Source organism: Hemiscyllium ocellatum, chromosome 33, assembly GCF_020745735.1.
Source record: "Hemiscyllium ocellatum isolate sHemOce1 chromosome 33, sHemOce1.pat.X.cur, whole genome shotgun sequence".
NCBI classification, from domain to species: Eukaryota; Metazoa; Chordata; class Chondrichthyes; order Orectolobiformes; family Hemiscylliidae; genus Hemiscyllium; species Hemiscyllium ocellatum.
In genome coordinates this window covers 21845116-21856468 of record NC_083433.1, presented here as the reverse complement: position 1 = coordinate 21856468, position 11353 = coordinate 21845116, and the positions used below count along the sequence as shown (strand labels likewise).

The window sequence follows — 11353 nt, the reverse complement described above, 5'->3', positions numbered from 1 at the left end:
CACTTAATGGTAAGGTCCTAGGGAGTGTTGCTGAACAAAGAGACCTTGAAGTGCAGGTTCATAGCTCCTTGAAAGTGGAGTCACAGGTAGATAGGATAGTGAAGAAGGCGTTCGGTATGCTTTCCTTTATTGGTCAGAATATTGAGTACAGGAGTTGGGAGGTCGTGTTGTGGCTGTACAGGACATTGTTTAGGCCACTGTTAGAATATTGCGTGTAATTCTGGTTTCCTTCCTATCGGAAAGATGTTGTGAAACTTGAAAGGGTTCAGAAAAGATTTACAAGGATGTTGCCAGGGTTGGACGATTTGAGTTACAGGGAGAGTCTGAACAGACTGGTGCTGTTTTCCCTGAAGCGTTGGAGGCTGAGGGGTGATGTTATAGAGGTTTACAAAATTATGAGGGGCATGGATAGGATAAATAGACAAAGTCTTTTCCCTGGGGCCAGGGAGTCCAGAACTAGAGGGCATAGGTTTAGGGTGAGAGGGGAAAGATATAAAAGAGACCTAAGGGGCAACTGTTTCACACAGAAGGTGGTACGTGTATGGAATGAGCTGCCAGAGGAAGTGGTGGAGGCTGGTACAATTGCAACATTTAAGAGGCATTTGGATGGGTATATGAATAGAAAGGGTTTGGAGGGACATGGGCCGAGTGCTGGCAGGTGAGACTAGATTGTGTTGGGATATCTGGTCGGCATGGACGGGTTGGACCGAAGGATCTGTTTCCATGCTGTGTACATCTCTATGACTCTATGATTTTAAGTCACAAGTTAATCGATTCTCCATTGTCATGGAAGTGAGAGATTATCAGCTGGGGGGGGGGAAGCAGGAGGATTGAGTTGAGGGTGAAACCAGAACGGTCAGGAGAGGCCGACTGGCCTGCTCTTGTTGCTATGAAAGGTATGGGAGAAAGAGAGATGTAGATCTCCTACCCCCTTGAAAGGAGTAGAGTCGGTTCCCCTTTAAGTGTGACTGAATCTCCTGCCTGTTCTATCTCTGCAGCAGATGATTGACAGCGTGCAGTGACTTCACCAAGAAAGGAGGGGTTGGGGATTGTCAGTTCCCAGAGAGAGAGAATGAAGGTTTAATCAGCCCCACGACTGCGGAGCAATACAGCCTTCCACCTAAAGGAGATCAGGAGACAGTCTCTGAGATTTCTGTTTGCAAAGGTAAGCCATTTATTCCTGGGGATTAGAACTGGGCTGGAATGGAACTGGTGTGTTTGCTTACCTCTTGCTCTCAAAGGGATGCTGCAAGACCTTCCCTTGTCTGTCTCGCTGGATGGTTTTATCTTTCTTAAAAGGAAGATATAGTGAAATGCAGCAGCCTGGGGTACCCTGTGCCCTGGGTGTATGTGTGGCCTTTGTTGCAGACTCTGTTCTTTGTACTGTTCCCCTGGTAGAGGTGGGTGATAGATGTGTCGTGTCCAGATCTCCCCACCCACAGACAGTGCCACTGCCGAGTGTTTGAGCATCCCCCCCCCTCCTCTCCTCCTTTTGACGGGGTGACTCCGGGCTGGTGCACTCCCGGGGGAATGCCGCACTGTCGACACCGGGGCAGAGACGTTAAAGCGAGACGCTGCCCGCGGTCGGTCAGGTCCTGTTGGGATCGCACTGTGCATTCCACCACCCCCCTCCCCCCCGTCGGCTGCCTCGGCCTTCCCCGCCTCGGGGGGGCTTCTGCGATTGGCCAGAGGGGGTCGTGACCGGCGCTACAGCAATGCAGTTCTCCCCGTTCCCCCCCGGGGGGAGGGAATGTCCAACTCTCAGATCAAGGAGGTGCTTTGAGACGCCCCTCCCAGGAGACACACAGAGACTCCCAGCCCAGGATCGGAGAAGAGTGAGGGGTTGGAGGGAGTGGGGGGGATTGTGAAGGGGAGGAGGGGAAGAGGGATCAGACAGAGGGTGGGAGAGGGGGAAAGGGAGGAGTGAGGGAGTGAAGGAGGAGAGAGTGAGGGAGGATGAGGGGAGATGGGGAAAAGAGAATGAGGGAGGGGAGAGTGGGGGGAGGGAGGGGAGAGTGGGAGGAGGGAGTGGGAGGGGGAGGAGGGAGTGGGGGAGGAGGGAGTGGGAGGGGAGAATGGGGGGGAGAGGGGATGAGGGAGGGGAGAGTGGGGGGAGGGGGGATGAGGGAGGGGAGAGTGGGGGGAGGGAGGGGAGAGTGGGGGGAGGGAGTGGGAGGGGGAGGAGGGAGTGGGAGGAGGGAGTGGGGGAGGAGGGATGAGGGAGGGGAGAATGGGGGGGAGGGGGGATGAGGGAGGGGGAGAGTGGGGGGAGGGGGGATGAGGGAGGGGAGAGTGGGGGGGAGGGGGGATGAGGGAGGGGAGAGTGGGGGGAGGGGGGATGAGGGAGGGGAGAGTGGGGGAGGGAGGGGGATGAGGGAGGAGGATAAAGGGGAGAGGGAGGAGGATAGAGGGAGAGTAGGTGGAGGGAGGGGAGAGTGGGGGAGGGGGGATGAGGGAGGGGAGAGTGGGGGAGGGAGGAGGTTAAAGGGGAGAGGGAGAGTAGGTGGAGGGAGGGGAGAGTAGGTGGAGGGAGGGGAGATTGGGGGTAGACTGAGGGAGGAGGAATGGGGAGGGGGATGAGGGGGAGTGAGGGAGGGGAGAGTGGGGGGAGGGGGGATGAGGGAGGGGAGAGTGGGGGAGGAGGATGGAGGGGGATGAGGGAGGAGGATAAAGGGAGAGTTGGTGGAGGGAGGGGAGAGTGGGGGGGGAGACTGAGAGAGGAGGAATGGGGAGGGGGAGGGGGATGAGGGAGGGGAGAGTGGGGGAGGGAGGGAGGAGGATGAAGGGGGAGTGGGGGAGGGAGGAAGAAGGATGGAGGGAGAGTAGGTGGAGGAAGGGGAGAGTGGGGGGAATGAGGATGAGGGAGGGGGAATGGGGGAGGGAGGATGAGGAAGGGGAGAGTGGGGAAGTGAGACTGAGATAGTGGAGAGCACGGGGACGGAGAATAAGGTAGGGGCGAATGAGGGAAGGGAGGATGAGAATGGGGTGAGTGTCTGTGAGTGAAACCATTGCGATGAGATTTAGACTGGAGCAAGAAAAGATCAATCATTTAAATAACTAATCATCCGTTACCAAATTTACAATCCATTATCTCTGTGTGACATCACTTTGTGAAACAACATCCAGTTTCTCCGTTCATCACCAATTAGGAAGGAAACCTCAATCAATGACAAAATAATTTGTTGGTAAACTGGCCAAGAATAGATGGGTGTTGCTGGTGAACAACACAGATGGAAATGTGCTTCCTGCATTTTCTTGAGTCACTTTCGATGCTAAATAGAAATCTTCTAAATATTCAAATTGCAAGTGGAGTGGTGAATTATTATCTTACCTTATTAAAGATGGTGAAGACAGTATCTACTTCTTTGCTGCAGACCTTGCTTCCTGCTTTTATTTGGCTGTACTTTTAAATCAATGTTCACATTTGATTTTCCACTGTCAACGGTCACAGTGTAATACTAGTATCTGGCCAGCAGGGCCGTTTGTGAGCAGGTACCTTCCTCCATTCCATCTTTAGTTTGTAAAGAAAGACACCTTTTTTTTTCCCCTGTTCTGACATTCAATTTTTCTAGAGATTTCTCTGTTTTCTCCCAGATGTCTTTAAGTGTCAGAGTCTGAATGTCATAGCCCAGTAATATCTTAGCCCAAGCAGCTAATTGTCTTTCTCCTGTAGCTACCCTTTGTGGTAACCAATATTGGCTTTACTTTATGGCTGTAACTTCGTAAGACTGATCTTCACAGCGATTGCAAAAACACTTAATGTTGGAGAGCCTTCCAAATTATAGTGACTCACTCACGATGCGTTCGGCTGGCTGCATTGTGATAGCGCCTTCTGTCATCACTTACATGGACCTTTCACTGATTCTCCTTCTGAATTTCTCTCTCATTCCCTTCCTCTTCTCCCATCCACCCAACATTTCCTCTGCCCCACAGCCCCCACTTCTCCACTCCACTACACCCCGCCGCCCCCTCTTGTTTTCCCTCTGCATTCTTTGCTCAATGCTCTGTTGCATGCATCTCCCATATGCCTCTCCCCCAAACCCCTCATTCACCCCAACCTTCTCTTTGCTGTTCCCTCCAACCCCCTTGCTCTCTCCACTCTCCCTCACTCTCCACGAACCTCCACTTCGCGGTCCCCCAGCCACCTCTTCGCTCTTCCCCATACTCCCTCTCTCACTCTGTGCCCATTTCTCTTCCACATCCTCCCTCAGGACTAGAGTAGACCATTCAACCCTCGAGCCTGCTAGACCATTCATTGAGTCCTGTCTGATCATCTAACTCAATGTCATTTTCCCAGATTACCTCCATATCCTTTGATATCATTAGTCCCCTACATCCATGGAACTCCATCTTGAATGTGCTTATTGTCTGAGCTTCCTCAGCTCTCTGAGATAGGGAATTCCAGAGATTCACCTCCCATAGAGTGAAGAAATTGCTCCTTATCTCAAATGAGGAGAGTTGAGGGCCTAGTGGTGTTATCACTGGACTGTTAATCCAGAGACCCAGATAATGTTCTGAGGACCTGAGTTCAAATCCTGCCATGGTGGAATTTGAATTCAATACAAAAATATCCTGGCATTAAGAATTTGACAATGTCAATGAATTGATTTTTGTAATGTCCTTTAAGAAAGGAAACTGCTATCCTTACCTGGTCTGGCCTAGACGTGACTCCAGATCCAGAGTGATATGGTGGACTTTTACCAATTGGGTATGGGCAATGAATACTGACCCAGCCAGTGCTGCCTTCACCTTGTAAAAGAATAAAATAAATTGTTCTTTTGTGGTGTAAACTCTCAACATTGAATACCGATTAGATGTTGAAAAAATTATTTACCCCCATGGCTACCAAAGGTGTTAAATTATTTTCAAAACACCTGCAAGTTAGCTCGCTGAGCTGGAAGGTTCGTCTTCAGACGTTTCATTACCATACTAGGTAACATCATCAGTGAGCCTCCGGTGAAGTGCTTGTGTTATGTCCCATTTTCTATTTACTTGTTTAAGTATCCTTGGGTTGGTGATGTCATTTCCTGTGTTGGTGACATCATCTCCTGTGTTGGTGATATCATTTCCTGGTCTTTTTCTCAGAGGATGGTGGATGAGGGTCCAAATCGACGTGTTTGTTGGTAGAGTTCTGGTTGGAATACCCTGCCTCCAGGAATTCTCATGTTTGGCATGTCCTAGGATGGATCTGTTGTCCCAGTCGAAGTGGTGACCTTCCTCATCTGTGTGTAAGGACACTATGATAGTGGGTCATGTCTTTTTGTGGCTAGTTGATGTTCATGTATCCTAGTGGCTAGTTTTCTGCCACAAAAAGACATTACCCACTCTCACTAGTATCCTTATGTCCCACTTCAACTGGGACAACACACCCATTCTTGGACAAGCCAAACAGAGACACGCATGGGAATTCCGAGAAGCATGGCATTCCAACCGGAACTCTATCAACAAACACGTCGATTTGGACCCCATGTGTCACCCTCTGAGAAAAAGAACAAGTAATGACATCACCCACACCGGAAGTGACATCACCATCCCAAGGAAACCTAAACACATAAATAGAAAGTGGGACATAACATGCGCGCTTCACTGGAGGCTCACTGATGATGTTACCTAGTATGGTGATGAAATGTTCTAAAACCGAACATTCCAGCTCAGTGAGCAAACTTACATCCACAGCCTCAACCCGAGCTACAAATCTTCTCAAAACTCGTTAGTATTGAAGCAATATTTAGATGTGCACTTGAATACCAAGACATATAAGTCTGTGGGTCAAAAAGTGCTGGCAAATGGGATTAGGATAGTTAGGTGGTTATTTTAGACTGTCGCAGAGTTGATGGGTCTTTTTTCTGTGCTGTTGGCCTCTATGATCCCCAAATCCCTCTGTTGTGTAACTTTCTGCAGTCTTCTCCATTTAAATAATATTCAATTACTCCATTCTTCCTGCCAAAATGCATACATTATATTATATCTGCAACATTTCTTGCCTTAGCTTGACCACATTCCTCTGCAGATCCTTTATACCATCCTTGCAAACTTCCTTCACACTTATTTTTGTCTCGGTCAATAGTCAGGGCTGTCTGCAATGCAGCTTCAAATCTTTGTCCTCAGTCAGAGTTCACTAAAGCGATGCCTCACTCCTCATGTCATTTATCTGAAATGAACTACTTTCACGTATTTCAAATGATTTAAAGTGAGATTTCACTTATGATTCTATGAGCCAAGGCCTAGTTAACAGAATGGAATAGAGTGCTGTGGAAAAGGAAGAGATGTTGCTGAAGTTTTTCATTATGTCCTCATCAGGACAAATGCAAGAATGCCAAATTTCAAGCAATCACAACAATTTATCCTGCAGGAAAAAAATGGCATTGATTAGTTGGCAAGTCGACTCTGATAGGCTGGTATGTTGCTATTGAGAAAATAACAAGAATTGCAGGTTTCCTACACACCTGGGTCTCCGCATGCCCCCTGTTTTCTGCAAACAAAAGGAATATGTTCAAGCCTTCTACCTTTTTGAAATTCTTCAGAAGCTTGGGAATTTCTTAAGCAACTATATCAGCTAGGTCGTACATGATAAATAACTGGAGATATGTTTCCAAGGTGTTGGTTGAAGGAGGAAAGTTGTCAAGGATTCCTAGAGATCTACTCTTTGAAGAATATTACGGGATATTCCACATGTATCCAAGTAGGCTGTGGTGTTCTTAGTCAAACGGTTCCCCTGTAAAATGGCAACTCCAGTAATGTGGCCATGAAACTACACACTGACCAGTGCACATTTAGGGTGGTCATGGCCTAGTAGCATTAACATTGGATTGTTGATCCAGGTAATGACCTGAAAATCAGTTCAAATCCCGCTATGGCAGATAAATTCAATAACACTCTGGAATTAAGAGTCTATTGATGACCTTGAATTCGTTGTTGGGGGACAAACCCGTCTGGTTCACTGAGGAAGCTGCTATCCTTATCTGGTCTAGCCTACATGTGAGTTGAGACCCAGAGCAATGTTGCCCTCTGGAAAATTAGGAATGGGCAATCAATGCTGGCCTAGCCAGTGATGCTCTCATCCTGTGAATGAGTTTTTTTTAAACAAAGTGACAATCAGGAAAGCATTGAAAGGTTTGACTTTATATAGCACCTTTCACATCCGTGGGATATTCCTGTGCACTCTGCAGCCAGAGTGATAGTTTTGATGTGTAGTCACAGCAAATCCAGCAGCCAACTTGCACACAGCAAGATCCCACAGTATCAGACAGCACTGTGGCAGATTTCTTTCTTTAACGGACATCAATGGCAGATTATTTAATGGCAACTGACAAAAGTCACCATTCATCCAGCTCTATTTTTGAAATCTTCTTCGAAATCATTTTTCACCATCTGCCATGGTGTGATTCGAACCCTGTTATCAGAGCATTGGCTTGGGGTTCTGGATTAGTAGAGTCATAGAGCTGTATAGCGCAGAAACAGATCCTTAGGTCCAACTCGTCCATGCCGACCAGATATCCGAAACTAATCTAGTCCTATTTCCCAGTATGTGGCCCATATCCTTCTCAACCCTTCCTGTTCATATACCCATCCAGGGGCCTTGTGAATGTTGCAATTGTATCAGCCTCTGGCAGCTCATTCCAAACATGCACCACCCTCTGCATGAAAAAACTTCCCCTTAATCCCTTTTTAAATCTTGCCCCTCTCACTCTAAACCTATGCCCTCTAGCTTTGGACTCCCCTGGCCGGGGTAAAAAACTTTGTTTATTTACCCTATCATAATCCTCATGATTTTATAAACCTTTATAAGATCACCTTCGAACCAGTTCTATATCTAAATGACCAGTTCTCCCTGTATTCCATGTGACCTGACCTTGCTAACTAGTCGACCATGAGGAATCTTGTCGAATGCCTTACTGAAGTCCATATAGATCATGTCCACCACTCTGCCCTCATCAATCCTCTTTGTTATTGCTTCACAAAACTCACTCAAGTTTGTGAGGTATGATTTCCCTTGTGCAAAGCCATGTTGACAATCCCTATTCAGTCCTTGCTTTTCCCAAAAGCTCAAATCCTCTAACCCTGACAACATCCTTGTAAATCTTTTCTGAACCCTTTCAAGTTTCACAACATCTTTCCGCTAGGAAAAAGACCAGAATTACATGCAATATTCCAATAGTGGCCTAACCAATGTCCTGTACAGCCGCAACATGACTTCCCAACTCTTATACTCTGACCAATAAAGGAAAGCATACCAAACGCTTCTTCACTATCCTACCTACCTGCGACTCCACATTCAAGGAGCTATGAACCTACACTCCAAGGTCTCTTTGTTCAGCAACACTCCCTAGGACCTTACCATTAAGTGTATAAGTCCTGCTAAGATTTGCTTTCCCAAAATGTAGCACCTTGCATTTATCTGAATTAAACTCCATCTGCCACTTCTCAGCCCATTGGCCCATCTGGTCCAGATCCTGTTGTAATCTGAGGTAACCCTCTTCGCTGTTCACTACACCTCCAATTTTGGTGTCATCTGCAAACCTACTAACTGTACCTCTTATGCTCGCATCCAAATCATTTATGTAAATGACAAAAGGTAGAGGGCCCAGCACCGATCCTAGTGGGACTCTATTGGTCACAGGCCTCCAGTCTGAAAAACAACCCTCCACCACCACCCTCTGTCTTCTACCTTTGAGCCAGTTCTGTATCCAAATGGCTAGTTCTCCCTGGACACGATGAGATCTAACCTTGCTAATCAATCTCCCTTGGGGAACCTTGTCGAGCACCTTACTGAAGTCCATATAGATCACATCTACTGCTCAGCCCTCATCAATCCTCTTTGTTACTTCTTTCAAAAAACTCAATCAAGTTTGTGAGACATGATTTCCCACGCACAAAGCCATGTTGACTATCCCGAATCAGTCCTTGCCTTTCCAAATACATGTGCATCCTGTCCCTCAGGATTCCCTCCAACAACTTGCCCACCACCGAGGTCAGGCTCACTGGTCTATAGTTCCCTGGCTTGTCCTTATCACCCTTCTTAAACAGTGGCACCACGTTTGCCAACCTCCAGCCTCCGTCACCTCACCTGTGGTTTTTGATGCTCCAAATAACTCAGCAAGAGGCCCAGTAATCACTTCCCTCACTTCCCACAGAGTTCTAGTGTACTCCTGATCATGTCCCGGGGATTTAACCACCTTTATGCATTTTAAGACGTCTAGCACTACCTCATCTGTAATATGGACATTTTGCAAGATGTCACCATCTATTTCTCCACATTCTATATCTTCCATGTCCTTTTCCCCAATAAACACTGATGCAAAATATTTGTTTAATATCTCTCCCATCTCCTGCAGTTCCACACATAGGCTGCCTTGCTAATCTTTGAGGGACCCTATTCTCTCTCTAGTTACCCTTTAGTCCTTAATGTATTTGTAAAAACCCTTTGGATTTTTATTAGCTTTATTTGCCAAAGCTATCTCATGTCCCCTTTTTGCCCTCCTGATTTCCCTCTTAAGTATACTCCTACTGCCTTTATACTCTTCTCAGGATTCACTCGATCTCTGCTGTTTATACTGGACATATGCTTCCTTCTTTTTCTTAACCAAACCCTCACTTTCCCTGGTCATCCAGCATTCCATTCACCCACCAGCCTTGCCCTTCACGCTGACAGGAACATGCTATCTCTGGAGTCTCATTATCTCATTTTTGAAGGCTTCCATTTTCCAGCCATCCCTTTACCTGCGAACATCTGCCCCCAGTCAAGTTTTGAAAGTTCTTGCCTAATACCGTCAAAATTAGCCTTCCTTCAATTTGGAACTTTAACTTTTAGATCTGGTCTATCCTTTTCCATCGTTATTTAAAGACTAGGACTATGGTCACAACTCCCAAAGTACTAGTCCAGTCACATTGCTGCTGCTGCAACCCCCTGCCCCACCAACTGGCCCTGACATGCTCAGACCTGTCCAGGTTCCAATCTCCTAGCAGATTCCTAGTGTTGTGAGTTTTACCAGAATCTCATCGATTAAGCCCTCTCTTCCTAAAGGACATTCGTGAACTTGATGTGGGTTTACAAACAATCCAGTAGAATTATTAACACAACTGTTGTTTAATTCCAAAGATATTTAACTGTATAAAATTCTCCCAAGCATTGTGGTGAGATTTGAACTCACATGCCCAGAGCATGAGCCTGACACCCGGATTCCTAGTCCAGCAACATTACTGTTGTGCAGCTACACACCTCTGTACACTCCTGTACTCCTGCACTTGAGTGTCAGCTTGAATTAAGTCTTTTAGTTAATCTTCAAAACCCACAACTTCCAACCCCAAGGTAGGAGCCCTCCCCACTGAGTCACACTGACACTTGGAATCAGCTTTGAAAGTGGGCTGGATTTAGAGGACATGAGCTCAAACACCACCAGGACAAATAATAATTCAGGAATCTAAAGCCAGTCTCAGTAACATGACCGTGAAACTGACAATGACTGTTGTAAAAACCCATTTAATTCACCAGTGCCATTTGGGGGAGGAAATCTGCTCTCCTCATGTGGTCTGACCTACATGTGTGAGTTGACCTTTATCAACTCTCTGAATTGACCACACAAAGCTAGGAGTGAGACTCCGTCCAGTCCCATGAGATTTACTGTGAGTTATGACAGAGCTGAGTCTGACACCAGCAGGAGAGAACATCGAACAGTACAGCACAGTACAGGCCCTTCGGCCCACGATGTTGTGGCGAGCATTTATCTTAATCTAAAATCAACCTAACCCACATACCCTCACTTTACTGCTGTCCATGTGCTTGTCCAGCTATCAGACCAAACATGTATTGAGGGAGATCTTAGACATTGCGCTAGAGAGTTGTATAGTCTGTAATGTACAGATATTGATAAAGGAGTGATACAATACATAATGAGTTGAATAGCCTGACTTAGAGATAAGGTGCCAACAGCCTTAGGGACAGTATATATGCAGACACCCTCAGTCTCAATGTATTTCAGACTGATATCTTTTCATTTGATTTATTATTGTTACATGGGGCGGCACGGTGGCACAGTGGTTAGCACTGCTGCCTCACAGCGCCTGTAGACCTGGGTTCAATTCCCGACTCAGGCGACTGACTGTGTGGAGTTTGCACGTTCTCCCCGTGTCTGCGTGGGTTTCCTCCGGGTGCTCCGGTTTCCTCCCACAGTCCAAAGATGTGCGGGTTAGGTGAATTGGCCATGCTAAATTGCCCGTAGTGTTAGGTAAGGGGTAAATGTAGGGGTATGGGTGGGTTGCGCTTCGGCGGGTCGGTGTGGACTTGTTGGGCCGAAGGGCCTGTTTCCACACTGTAAGTCTAATCTAAAAAATGTACCTAGGTGCAGTGAAAAAT

The 11353-nt window shown here is 47.0% G+C and overlaps 1 protein-coding gene across 1 annotated transcript in view; it reads left to right on the top strand.

Moving 5' to 3' along the window:
• The first annotated feature begins 1066 nt into the window (after window positions 1-1066).
• The window catches only part of csdc2a (cold shock domain containing C2, RNA binding a), a 55261-nt gene continuing 44974 nt past the window's right edge, over window positions 1067-11353 (top strand). The window contains exon 1 of the mRNA XM_060849252.1: window positions 1067-1165. The gene's annotated coding sequence lies outside the window, so the exon portion shown is untranslated. The remainder of the gene's footprint in view (window positions 1166-11353) is intronic.